Consider the following 15,011-nt stretch of genomic DNA (forward strand, 5'->3'; position numbering starts at 1 on the left):
TTCATCAAATGAGTTGGGTATTTTGCAAATTATCGATTGAGCGCATAAAAGATAATCATCGTTATCATTAAATTCATTATATGACATAGGAGACCGTCGCTTAATCCTATCACTCCTTCTAGGTTCTATACTATCTTTTAATTCTACCACTTGATTATTTCCTGGTCCCGATACTCCTGTTACATCTGTTTCAGTTACAGATTTACTTTTCTCTTGATCTACCATTACTTTAATTCTCGGCTCTATCATATCTGATTTATTGTTATCAGATTTTCTTCTTCTTAACACACCTGATTTTTGATTATCAGATTTATTTACTTCACACTGTATATCTACTGATTTCAGCACTTCACGAGATGCATCAGTTTCACATAAACCACGTTTTAAACCTATTTATTTTATTACCGGCCGAGATTCTAAGTAATTAATTTCATCAACTATTACATCTCTTACTATCTCAAATTTCCCATTTTCTACGTTCCACACTTTGTATCCATTTGGTGTAAACCCTACCAATATACATTTATAAGACTTTTCGTCAAATTTCGATTTCCTAATTTTATCATGCACATACACTGTGGAACCAAACACTTTTAAATACTTCAATTTGGGCCTTTTATTATGCCACAATTCAAATGGGGTTTTATTAACATTAAGAGCTTTCGATGGGGTTAAATTAATTAAATATGTAGCAGTTAAAACTGTTTCTCCCCAGAACTCTTTTCCTAAACCTGCACCGTTTATCATCGCACGTGCTTTTTCAGTTATAGTTCTATTCATGCGTTCTGCAACACCATTTAACTGAGGAGTTCGCGGAACCGTTAAGTGATAGCTTATACCCTTTTGTATACAGTAATTTTTCATCTCATTAAATAAATATTCCTTGCCATTACCACAGTATAAATTGACAATCTTTAAATTAAAACGTGCTTCACTTTTAGCAACGTAATCCTTAAAGATTCTAAAAGCATCTGATTTATTTTCAAGTTAATACGTCACACAATAATTCGTAAATTCATCTATGAAAGTTATAAAATACTTTTTATCATTAGTTGTAGAAGGAGTGATCGGTCCACAAACGTCTGTGTGAACAATAAACAATGGCTGCCTAATGTGACTTTTATCTTTTGCCTTTTCAAATAGCAATTGTGCTTGTTTTCCTTTAATACAAGCTTCACATATATTATCGTCTGGAATTACTTTTTCAAGATACGTCACATCTTCCACCACCTGCTTATTCTTCAACTGTAAAAATTTTGCCTTTCCTATATGCCCTAAGCGCCTATGCCATAATTCATAATTATTAACTATCCTATTAGAAATATAAGAATTAAGTGAATTTACTCCTTTCTCGATGACATCAAAATCTATAGATATTAAATTATTTGAATGCTTACCAATCATCATCATTTTACCGTTTTTGATTATTTCGACGCCCCTCTCATTGAAGGTTATACTCATTCCTTTTTGCTGCAACTTTCTAACGGATAGTAAGTTGTACGGCACGTCCGGGCAGTACAATACGTCCTCCAAAACGCCTTCAATTCCCGTATTGGTAGTCACAGGTATCTGTCCCTACTTCGATGCAGTTATATATTCTCCATTCTTCGCTATCGAAATCCTGATGGGTGGATCAAGTATGGTCATATTTGGAAATACATTATCTTCTTTGACTATATGATCCGATGCTCCAGAATCCAGGATAAATGTTAATTTTCTGGTTTTCATGACCTGGTAGTCTCCGGTCATAAAGGCATATCCCGACACGTTGTTGCTTGTAACAGCTTGCGTCGTCTGAATTGTATGTATATTTTGATTTTTGTTTCTTTGTTCTGCTCTGTATTGGTGCCTCTTTTTATAGTAATAACACTCTTTAATCTTGTGTCCTGTTCTTCCACACTGATGACATTTTCCGGTAAAAGATTGTCTATTCGGCTTGAATTTATTTCCTCTTCTAATGTTACCTCTTCTATTACTTCCTCTTTTAAAGCGTGTACTTCCAAAATTATGTGGTCTTTGATTTTTCACTTCAGCTTGGAGTATTTTCGCGTTGGTATCCAACTTTTCGCTCTTAATTTTCGTCTCATCATCCAACAGTCTCTTTTTAACTGTGTCAAGTGTAATTCTCGCTTCTGTCATCATCGTCTCAATGACAGTTGACACCGTATCATATACTTCGGGCAAACTAGATAACAAAATTGAAATAATTTCGTTTTCCCGAAATGATCTTTCAACGAACTGTCACTTTTCATTTTCAATCTTAATAGCTTTTTCCTAGTGGATAATTCCGTAGCCGTACTTTGACTCTCATACACTGAATCTAAACTTAATATAATTGATTTTGCTGTACTTCCCGGAGTGTCATACTTCAAATGCGTATCAGATAAATATTGCACAACAGTGCATTTGGCAATGCGTTCCGCCTTCGACCCTACTGCGGTGACAGGAACCGGTGGTTGCTCGTCAAGAACTTTTAATACATCGAGCTCATATAATAAATTACGAACTCTATGCTTCCACGCGTTGTATTTTGTACCACTGAATTGCTGAATGTTTCTCCTGTCTTTGGACATCTCCATCGTCACGCAGTTTAAAGTATTTTACACTTAATTGATTAAAAAAAAACTAAACTAATTAACACGCGATACACTTAATTATTATAGAATGAATTCTGGGCCCATAACCTGTTGGAATATGGAACAATTTTAAATAAAAAGAAATTTGATTTTTTAACTCCCCGCACGGAAGAAGTCTGTACGATATCTGATCTCACATGAATATATTCAAAAGTAAATAAAAAACCATAGAAACAAGACAGAACACTTTCTGTATCCTTCGATACTTTCGATACTTGTTTTTGTTCCTTGATTATATAATCTAACATCAATCCTCATTCTTCAATCCTCTATACCCAATCCTCAATCTTCAATCCTCAATCCTCAATCCTGAATTCTCAATCCTCAATCCTCAGCCCTCAGTCCTCAAACCTCAATCCTCAACCCTCAGCCCTGATCCTCAATCCTCAATTCTCAATCCTCAATCCTCAATCTTCAACCCTCAATACTCAAACTTCAATCCTCAATCCTCAATACTCAATCCTCAATCCTCAATCCTCAATCCTCAATACTCGACCCTGAATCCTCAGTCCTCAAGCCTCAATACTCAATAGTCAATTGTCAATCATAAATTCTAAGCACTCAAACCACACCCCTCATTCCTGAATCCACAGTCCTCAATCTTCAATTATCAATCATCAACCCTCAATCTTCAATCCTCAATCCTCAATCCTCAGCCCTCAACCCTCAACCCTCAGTAATCAATCCTCAATCCTCAATCCTCAATTTTCAATCCTCAATAGAATAACCTCAATTCTCACTTTTCAATACCCAGTCCTCAATCTTCAATCGTCAGTCCTCAATCCTCAATCTTCAACCCTCAATCCTCAATCCTCAGTCCTCAAACCTCAGTCCTCAATATTCAATGCCTAATCCTCAATCCTCAACATTCAAACCTCAATCCTCAATGCTCAATCATCGATCCTCAATTATCAATCCTCAATTCTCAATCCTCAATCCTCAATCCGCAATCCTCAATCCTCAATCCTCAATACTCAATCTTCAATTCTCGACACTCAACCCTCAACCCTCAATCCTCAATCCGCAATCCTCAATCGTCAATACTCAATCCTCAATGTTCAATCCTCAATACTCAACCCTCAACCCTCAACCCTCAGTAATCAATCCTCAATCCTCAACCCTCAATTATCAATTCTCAATCCTCAATCTTCAATCCTCAATCCTCAATACCCAATCCTCAATCCTCAATTCTCAATCCTCAATCCTCAATCCGCAATCCTCAATCCTCAATCCTCAATTCTCAATCTTCAATCCTCGACCCTCAATCCTCAATCCTCAATACTCAAACCGCAATCCTCAATCCTCAATACTCAAACCTCAATCTTTCAACCCTCATACCTCAGTCCTCAATCCTGAATCTTCAGTCCTCAATGCCCAATCCACAATCCTCAATTATCAATCCTAAATCCTAAAACTTCAACGTCAATCCTCAATCTTGAAACATGAATACACAATTCTCAATCTTCAAACCTCAAACCTCAATCCTCAATCCTCAAACTTCAATCTTCAATCCTCAATCCTCAATCCTCAATCCTCAATCGTCTATCGTCAATCCTCAACCATCAATACTCAATTCTCAATCCCCAATCCTCAATCCTCTATCGTCAATCCTCAAACCTCAACCTTCAATCCTCAACCCTTAATCCTCAATCCTCAATCCTCAACCCTCAATTTTCAATCCTCAATAGAATATCCTCAATTCTCAGTTTTCAATACTCAGTCCTCAATCTTCAATCGTCAGTCCTCAATCCTCAATCTTCAACACTCGGTCCTCAGTCCTCAGTCCACGACACTCAATCTCCAATCCTCAATCCTCAACCATCAATCATCAATCCTCAATCCTCAATCTTCAATCCTTTATCCGCAACCCTCAATCCTCAATCCTCAATCCTCAATCCCCAATCCTCAATCCTCAATCCTCAATCCTCAATCCTCAATCCTCAATCCTCAACTATCAGTACACAATACTCCATGCTCAATCCTGAATCATCAATCTTCAATCCTCAATCCTCAACCATCAATCCTCAATCCTCAATCCTCAATACTCAATCCTCAACACTCTGTCCTCAGTTTTCAATACTCAATCCTCAATGCTCAATCTTCAATCCACAATCCCCAATCCTCAATCCTCAATCCTCAATCCTCAATCTTCAATCCTCAATAATCAACCCTCAGTAAACAACCCTCAATCCTCAATCCTCAATCCTCAATCCTCAATCCTCAATCCTCATTCCTCAAACTTCAATTCTCAATATTCAATCCTCAATCCTCAATTCACAACGCTCAATCCTCAACTATCAGTACACAATACTCCATGCTCAATCCTGAATCATCAATCTTCAATCCTCAATCCTCAACCATCAATCCTCAATCCTCAATCCTCAATACTCAATCCTCAACACTCTGTCCTCAGTTTTCAATACTCAATCCTCAATGCTCAATCTTCAATCCACAATCCCCAATCCTCAATCCTCAATCCTCAATCCTCAATCTTCAATCCTCAATAATCAACCCTCAGTAATCAACACTCAATCCTCAATCCTCAATCCTCAATCATCAATTCTCAATCCTCAATCTTCAACCCTCAACACTCAATCCTCAATGCTCAATGCCCAATCCTCAATCCTCAATCCTCAATCCTCAATCCTCAATACTCAATCCTCAATTCTCAGCCCTCAATAGAAAATCCTTAATTCTCAGTTTTCAATACTCAATCCTCAATATACAATCTTCAAATCTCTGTTCCCAAATATCAATTCTCAACACTCTATCCTCAACACTCAGCCCTCAATCTTCAATCTACAATCTTCAAACCTCAGTCTTCAATCTTCAATCCTCGACCCTCAATTCTCAATCCTCAATCCTCAATCCGCAATCCTCAATCCTCAATTCTCAAACCTCAGTCCTCAACCCGCAGTCCTCAGTCCTCAATCCTCAATCTTTAGTCCTCAGTCCTCAATATTCAATGCCCAATCCTCAATCCTCAACATTCAAACCTCAATCCTCAATGCTCAATCTTCAATCCTCAATTATCAATCCTCGAACCTCAGTAATCAATCCTCAACCCACAATCGTCAATCCTCAGTCATCAATTCTCAATCCTCAATCTTCAATCCTCAACCATCAATCCTCAACCCTCAATCCCCAATCCTCAATCCTCAATCGTCAATCCTCAAACCTCAACCTTCAATCCTCAACCCTTAATCCTCAATCCTCAATCCTCAATCCTCAATTTTCAATCCTCAATAGAATACCCTCAATTCTCAGTTTTCGGTACTCGGTCCTCAATCTTCAATCGACAGTCCTCAATCCTCAATCTTCAACAGTCAATCCTCAATCCTCAGTCCACGGCACTCAATTTTCAATCCTCAATCCTCAATCCTCAATCCTCAATCCTCAATCCTCGATACTCAGTCCTCAAACCCAAATCCTCAATCCTCAATACTCAATCCTCAATTCTCAGCCCCCAATAGAAAATCCTCAATTCTCAGTTTTCAATGCTCAATCCACAATCTTCAATCTTCAAATCTTAGTTCCCAAGAATCAATGCTCAACACTCTATCCTCAACTCTCAGTCCTCAATCTTCAATCAACAATCCTCAAACCTCAATCTTCAATCTTCTATCCTCGACCCTCAAATCTCAATCCTCAATCCTCAATCCTCAATCCTCAATCATCAATCCTCAATGTTCAATCATCGACCCTCAATCCTCAATCCTCAATCCTCAATCCGCAATCCTCAGTCCTCAATACTCAAACCTTAATCCTCAACCCTCATTCCTCAGTCCTCAATCCTCAATCCTCAGTCCTCAATTCCCAGCCCTCAATAGAAAATCCTCAATTCTCAAAGGAAAATACTCAATTCTCAGTTTTCAATACTCAATCGTCAATCTTCAATCTTCAAATCTCAGTTCACAAACATCAATTCTCAACACTCTATCCTCAACACTCAGTCCTTGATCTTCAATCATCAATCCTCAATCCTCAATCTTCAATCCTCAATCCTCGACCATCAATCCTCAATCCTCAATCCTCAATCCGCAATCCCGAATCCTCAATTCTCAAACCTCAATCCTCAGCCCTCAGTTCTCAGTCCTCAATCCTCAATCTTCAGTCCTCAGTTCTCAATCCTCAATACCCAATTATAAATCCACAGTCCCCAAACTTCAACCTCAATCCTTAATCGTGAAACACCAATACACTATTCTCAATCTTCTATCGTCAAATCTCAATCCTCAATGCTCAATCCTCAATACTCAACCCTCAATCCTCAATCCTCAATCCTCAATCCTCAATCCTCATTCCTCCATCCTCCGTCCTCAAACCTCAATCCTCAATATTCAATGCCCAATCCTCAATCCTCAACATTCAATCATCAATCCTCAATCCTCAATCCTCAATACTCAGTCCTCAACCCTCTGTCCTTAGTTTTCAATACTCAATCCTCAATCCTCAGTCTTCAATCCACAATCCCCAATCCTCTATCCTCAATCCTCAATCCTCAATCTTCAATCCTCAGCCCTCAGTCCACAGCCCTCAAACCCCAATCTTCAGTCCTCAATCCTCAATCCTCAATCCTCAATTATCAATCTTAAATACTCAAACTTCAACCTCAGTCCTCATTCTTGAATCACGAATACACAATTCTCAATCTTCAATCCTCGAACCTCAATCGTCAATCCTCAATCCTCAATCCTCAATCGTCAATCCTCAAACCTCAACCTTCAATCCTCAACCCTTAATCCTCAATCCTCAATCCTCAATCCTCAATTTTCAATCCTCAATAGAATAACCTCAATTCTCAGTTTTCAATACTCAATCCTCAATCTTCAATCGACAGTCCTCAATCCTCAATCTTCAACCCTCAATCCTCAATCCTCAGTCCACGATACTCAATCATCAATTCTCAATCCTGAATCTTCAATCCTCAACACTCAATCCTGAATGCTCAATCCTCAATCCTCTATCCTGAATTCCCAATCCTCAATTCTCAATCCTCAATCCTGAATCGTCAATCCTCAATCCTCAACCATCAATCCTCAGTTCTCAGTCCCCAATCCTCAATCATCAGTCCTCAATTCTCAATACTCAACCCTCAACCCTCAATCTTCAACCCTCAGTAATGAACCCCCAATCCTCAATCCTCAATCCTCAATCCTCAATCCTCAATCCTCAACCCTCAGTCCACAGCCCTCAATCTTCAATCTTCAGCCCTCAATCCTCAATCCTCGATCCTCAATTATCAATCTTAAATACTCAAACTTCAACCTCAGTCCTCATTCTTGAATCATGAATACACAATTCTCATTCTTCAATCCTCGAACCTCAATCGTCAATCCTCAATCCTCAACCCCCATTCCTCAGTCCTCAATCATCAATCTTCAGTCCTCAATCCCCAATCCACAACCCTCAACTATCAATCCTAAACCCTCAAACGTCAACCTCAATCCTCAATCTTCAAACATGAATAAACAATTCTCAATCTTCAATCCTCAAACCTCAATCGTCAATCCTCAATCCTCAACCCTGTGTCCCCAATCCTCAATCTTCAATCCTTTATCCGCAATCCTCAATCCTCAATCCTCAATCCTCAATCCTCAATCCTCTAACCTCAATCCTCAATCCTCAATTCTCATTCCTCAATACTCAATCTTCAATCCTCATTCCCCAATCCTCTGTCCTCAGTCCTCATGCCTCAAACCTTAATATTCAATTGTCAAACCCCAATTCTCAAACCTCCATCCTCATACCTCAGTGCTCAATCCTTAATCCCCACTCCTCAATCCTCAATCCTCAATTTTCAATCCTTAATAGAATATCCTCAATTCTCAGTTTCCAATACTCAGTCCTCAATCTTCTGTCCACAGTCCTCAATCCGCAATCTTCAACCCTCAATCCTCAATTCTCAGTCCACGACACTCAATCTTCGATCCTCAATCCTCAATCGTCAATCCTCAATCCTCAACCATCAATCATCAATCCTCAATCCTCAACCCTCAATCCTCAATCCTCAATCCTCAATCCTCATTCCTCCATCCTCCGTCCTCAAACCTCAATCCTCAATATTCAATGCCCAATCCTCAATCCTCAATCATCAACTCTCAGTCCTCAACCTTCAATCCTCAACACTCAATCGCCAATGCTCAATCCTCAATCCTCAATCCTCTATTCTCAATCCTCATTCCTCAATCATCAATCATCAATCATCAATACTCAATCTTCAATCCTCAATCCTCAATCCTCAGCCGTCAATCCTCAACCCTCAGTAATCAACCATCAATCCTCAATCTTCAAACCTCAACACTCAATCCTCAATGCACAATCCTCAATCCTCAATCCTCAATCATCAAATCTCAATCCTCAATCCTCAACTATCAGTACAGAATACTCCATGCTCAATCCTGAATCCTCAATCTTCAATCCTCAATCCTCAACCATCAATCCTCAATCCTCAATCCTCCATACTCAGTCCTCAACCCTCTGTCCTTAGTTTTCAATACTCAATCCTCAATCCTCAATCTTCAATCCACAATCCCCAATCCTCAATCCTCAATCCTCAATCCTCAATCTTCAATCCTCAGCCCTCAACCCTCAATCCACAATCCTCAATCCTCAATCCTCAATCCTCAATACTCAATCCTCAAACATCAATCATCAATCATCAATACTCAACCTTCAATCCTCAATCCTCAATCCTCAACCCTCAATCCTCGACCCTCAGTAATCTACACTCAATCCTCAATCATCAATCCTCAATCATCAATTCTCAATCCTCAATCTTCAATCCTCAATCCCCAATCCTCAATCCTCAATACTCAATCCTCAATCCTCCGTCCTCAATCCTCAATCCACAATCCTCAATCCTCAATCCTCAATCCTCAACCATCAATCCTCAATCCTCAATCCTCAATCCGCAATCCTGAATCCTCAATCCTCAATCCTCAACGCTCAATCCTCAACCCACAGTCTCAGCCATTAATCCTCAACCCTCAATTCGCAATCCTCAATCATCAGTAGAATATCCTCAATTCTCAGTCTTCAATACTCAATCCTCAACCATCAATCTTCAAATCTTAGTCCTCAAACATCAATTCTCAACACTCTATCCTCAACACCCAGTCCTCAATATTCAATCGTCAATCCTCAGTCCTCAACCTTCAATCCTCAACACTCAGACCTCAATCCTCAATCCTCAATCCTCAATCCTCAATCCTCAATACTTAATCCTCAATCCTCAATCCTCAATCCTCAATCCTCAATACTTAATCCTCAATCCTCAATCCTCAATCCTCAATACTCAATTCTCAATCCTCCGTCCTCAATGCTCAATGCTCAATACCCAACACTCAATCCTCAATTCTGAATCCTCAATAGAATAACCTCAATTCTCAGTTTTCAATACTCACTCTTCAATCTTCAATCGACAGTCCTCAATCCTCAATCTTCAACCCTCAATCCTCAATCCTCAGTCCACGATACTCAATCTTCAATCGTCAATCCTCATTCCTCAACCTACAATCCTCAATCCTCAGTCCACGATACTCAATCTTCAATCGTCAATCCTCATTCCTCAACCTACAATCCTCAATCCTCAATCTTCAATCCGCAATCCCCAATCCTCAATCCTCAATCCTCAATCATCAATCTTCAATCCTCAATCCTCAACCCTCAGTAATCAACCCTCTACCCTCAATCCTCAATCCTCAATCATCAATTCTCAATCCTCAATCTTCAACCCTCAACACTCAATCCTCAATGCTCAATCCTCAATACTCTATGCTCAATCCTCAATCTTGTATCCTCAATCCTCAATCCTCAATCGTCAGTCCACAATCCTCAACCATCAATCCTCAATCCTCAGTCCCCAATCCTCAACCCTCAATCGTCAATCCTCAAACCTCAACCTTCTATCCTCAACCCTTAATCCTCAATCCCCAATCCTCAACCCTCAATCTTCAATCCTCAATAGAATATCCTCAATTCTCAGTTTTCAATACTCAGTTCTCAATCTTCAATCGTCAGTCCTAAATCCTCAATCTTCAAAACTCAATACTCAATCCTTAGTCCACGACACTCACTCTTCAATCCTCTATACTCAATCGGCAATCCTCAATCCTCAACCATCAATCCTCAATCCTCAATCCTCAATCCTCAATGCTCAATCATCAATCCTCAATCCTCAAACATCAATCATCAATCATCAATTCTCAGTCTTCAATCCTCAATCCTCAATCTTCAACCCTCAATCCTCGACCCTCAGTAATCAACCCTCAATCCTCAATCCTCAATCCTCAATCATCAATTCTCAATCCTCAATCTTCAATCCTCAACATTCAATCCTCAATTCTCAATCCTCAATTTTCAATCCTCAATAGAATAACCTCAATTCTCAGTTTTCAATACTCACTCCTCAATCTTCTGTCGACAGTCCTCAATCCTCAATCTTCAACCCTCAATCCTCAATCCTCAGTCCACGATACTCAATCTTCAATCGTCAAACCTCATTCCTCAACCTACAATCCTCAATCCTCAATCCTCAATCCACAATCCTCAATCCTCAATCCTCAATCCTCAATCCTCAATCCTCAATCCTCAATCCTCAATCCTCAATCATCAGTAGAATATCCTCAATTCTCAGTCTTCAATACTCAATCCTCAATCGTCAATTTTCAAATCTTAGTCCTCAAACATCAATTCTAAACACTCTATCCACAACACCCAATCCTCAATATTCAATCGTCAATCCTCAGTCCTCAACCTTCAATCCTCAATACTCAGCCCACAGTGCTCAATCCTCAATCCTCAATACTCAATCCTCAATCCTCCGTCCTCAATCCTCAATCCTCAATTCTCAATCCTGAATCCTCAATCCTCAATCCTCATTCCTCAAACTTCAGTCCTCAATAATCAATGATCAATCCTCAATTCACAACACTCAAACCTCAACTATCAGTATACAATACTCAATACTCGATCCTGAATCCTCAATCTTCAATCCTCAATCCTCAACCATCAATCCTCAATCCTCAATCCTCAATCCTCAATCCTCAATCCTCAATGCTCAATCCACAACCCACAGTCTCAACCATTAATCCTCAACCCTCAATTCGCAATCCTCAATCATCAGTAGAATATCCTCAATTCTCAGTCTTCAATACTCAATCCTCAACCTTCAATCTTCAAATCTTAGTCCTCAAACATCAATTCTCAACACTCTATCCTCAACACCCAGTCCGCAATATTCAATCGTCAATCCTCAGTCCTCAACCTTCAATCCTCAGCACTCAATCCTCAATACTCAATCCTCCGTCCTCAATCCTCAATCCTCAATTCTCAATCCTGAATCCTCAATCCTCAATCCTCAGTCATCAAGCCACAATCCTCAATATTCAATTGTCAATCCTCAATTCTCAAACCTCAATCCTCAGCCCTCAGTCCTCAATCCTCAATCCTCAATCCTTAATCCACATTCCTCAAACTTCAGTCCTCAATAATCAATGATCAATCCTCAATTCACAACACTCAATCCTCAACTATCAGTATACAATACTCAATCCTCGATCCTGAATCCTCAATCTTCAATCCTCAATCCTCAACCATCAATCCTCAATCCTCAGTCCTCAATCCTCAATACTCAGTCCTCAACCCTCTGTCCTCAGTCTTCAATACTCAATCCTCAATCCTCAACCCTCAACCCTCAAACATCAATCATCAATCATCAATACTCAACCTTCAATCCTCAATCCTCAATCCTCAACCCTCAATCCTCGACCCTCAGTAATCTACACTCAATCCTCAATCATCAATCCTCAATCATCAATTCTCAATCCTCAATCTTCAATCCTCAATCCCCAATCCTCAATCCTCAATACTCAATCCTCAATCCTCCGGCCTCAATCCTCAATCCACAATCCTCAATCCTCAATCCTCAATCCTCAACCATCAATCCTCAATCCTCAATCCTCAATCCGCAATCCTGAATCCTCAATCCTCAATCCTCAACGCTCAATCCTCAACCCACAGTCTCAGCCATTAATCCTCAACCCTCAATTCGCAATCCTCAATCATCAGTAGAATATCCTCAATTCTCAGTCTTCAATACTCAATCCTCAACCATCAATCTTCAAATCTTAGTCCTCAAACATCAATTCTCAACACTCTATCCTCAACACCCAGTCCTCAATATTCAATCGTCAATCCTCAGTCCTCAACCTTCAATCCTCAACACTCAGACCTCAATCCTCAATCCTCAATCCTCAATCCTCAATCCTCAATACTTAATCCTCAATCCTCAATCCTCAATCCTCAATCCTCAATACTTAATCCTCAATCCTCAATCCTCAATCCTCAATACTCAATTCTCAATCCTCCGTCCTCAATGCTCAATGCTCAATACCCAACACTCAATCCTCAATTCTGAATCCTCAATAGAATAACCTCAATTCTCAGTTTTCAATACTCACTCTTCAATCTTCAATCGACAGTCCTCAATCCTCAATCTTCAACCCTCAATCCTCAATCCTCAGTCCACGATACTCAATCTTCAATCGTCAATCCTCATTCCTCAACCTACAATCCTCAATCCTCAGTCCACGATACTCAATCTTCAATCGTCAATCCTCATTCCTCAACCTACAATCCTCAATCCTCAATCTTCAATCCGCAATCCCCAATCCTCAATCCTCAATCCTCAATCATCAATCTTCAATCCTCAATCCTCAACCCTCAGTAATCAACCCTCTACCCTCAATCCTCAATCCTCAATCATCAATTCTCAATCCTCAATCTTCAACCCTCAACACTCAATCCTCAATGCTCAATCCTCAATACTCTATGCTCAATCCTCAATCTTGTATCCTCAATCCTCAATCCTCAATCGTCAGTCCACAATCCTCAACCATCAATCCTCAATCCTCAGTCCCCAATCCTCAACCCTCAATCGTCAATCCTCAAACCTCAACCTTCTATCCTCAACCCTTAATCCTCAATCCCCAATCCTCAACCCTCAATCTTCAATCCTCAATAGAATATCCTCAATTCTCAGTTTTCAATACTCAGTTCTCAATCTTCAATCGTCAGTCCTAAATCCTCAATCTTCAACACTCAATACTCAATCCTTAGTCCACGACACTCACTCTTCAATCCTCTATACTCAATCGGCAATCCTCAATCCTCAACCATCAATCCTCAATCCTCAATCCTCAATCCTCAATGCTCAATCATCAATCCTCAATCCTCAAACATCAATCATCAATCATCAATTCTCAGTCTTCAATCCTCAATCCTCAATCTTCAACCCTCAATCCTCGACCCTCAGTAATCAACCCTCAATCCTCAATCCTCAATCCTCAATCATCAATTCTCAATCCTCAATCTTCAATCCTCAACATTCAATCCTCAATTCTCAATCCTCAATTTTCAATCCTCAATAGAATAACCTCAATTCTCAGTTTTCAATACTCACTCCTCAATCTTCTGTCGACAGTCCTCAATCCTCAATCTTCAACCCTCAATCCTCAATCCTCAGTCCACGATACTCAATCTTCAATCGTCAAACCTCATTCCTCAACCTACAATCCTCAATCCTCAATCCTCAATCCACAATCCTCAATCCTCAATCCTCAATCCTCAATCCTCAATCCTCAATCCTCAATCCTCAATCCTCAATCATCAGTAGAATATCCTCAATTCTCAGTCTTCAATACTCAATCCTCAATCGTCAATTTTCAAATCTTAGTCCTCAAACATCAATTCTAAACACTCTATCCACAACACCCAATCCTCAATATTCAATCGTCAATCCTCAGTCCTCAACCTTCAATCCTCAATACTCAGCCCACAGTGCTCAATCCTCAATCCTCAATACTCAATCCTCAATCCTCCGTCCTCAATCCTCAATCCTCAATTCTCAATCCTGAATCCTCAATCCTCAATCCTCATTCCTCAAACTTCAGTCCTCAATAATCAATGATCAATCCTCAATTCACAACACTCAAACCTCAACTATCAGTATACAATACTCAATACTCGATCCTGAATCCTCAATCTTCAATCCTCAATCCTCAACCATCAATCCTCAATCCTCAATCCTCAATCCTCAATCCTCAATCCTCAATGCTCAATCCACAACCCACAGTCTCAACCATTAATCCTCAACCCTCAATTCGCAATCCTCAATCATCAGTAGAATATCCTCAATTCTCAGTCTTCAATACTCAATCCTCAACCTTCAATCTTCAAATCTTAGTCCTCAAACATCAATTCTCAACACTCTATCCTCAACACCCAGTCCGCAATATTCAATCGTCAATCCTCAGTCCTCAGCCTTCAATCCTCAGCACTCAATCCTCAATACTCAATCCTCCGTCCTCAATC

The sequence above is a fragment of the Calliopsis andreniformis genome, unplaced genomic scaffold, assembly GCF_051401765.1.
Source record: "Calliopsis andreniformis isolate RMS-2024a unplaced genomic scaffold, iyCalAndr_principal scaffold0052, whole genome shotgun sequence".
In the NCBI taxonomy this organism is placed as follows: domain Eukaryota; kingdom Metazoa; phylum Arthropoda; class Insecta; order Hymenoptera; family Andrenidae; genus Calliopsis; species Calliopsis andreniformis.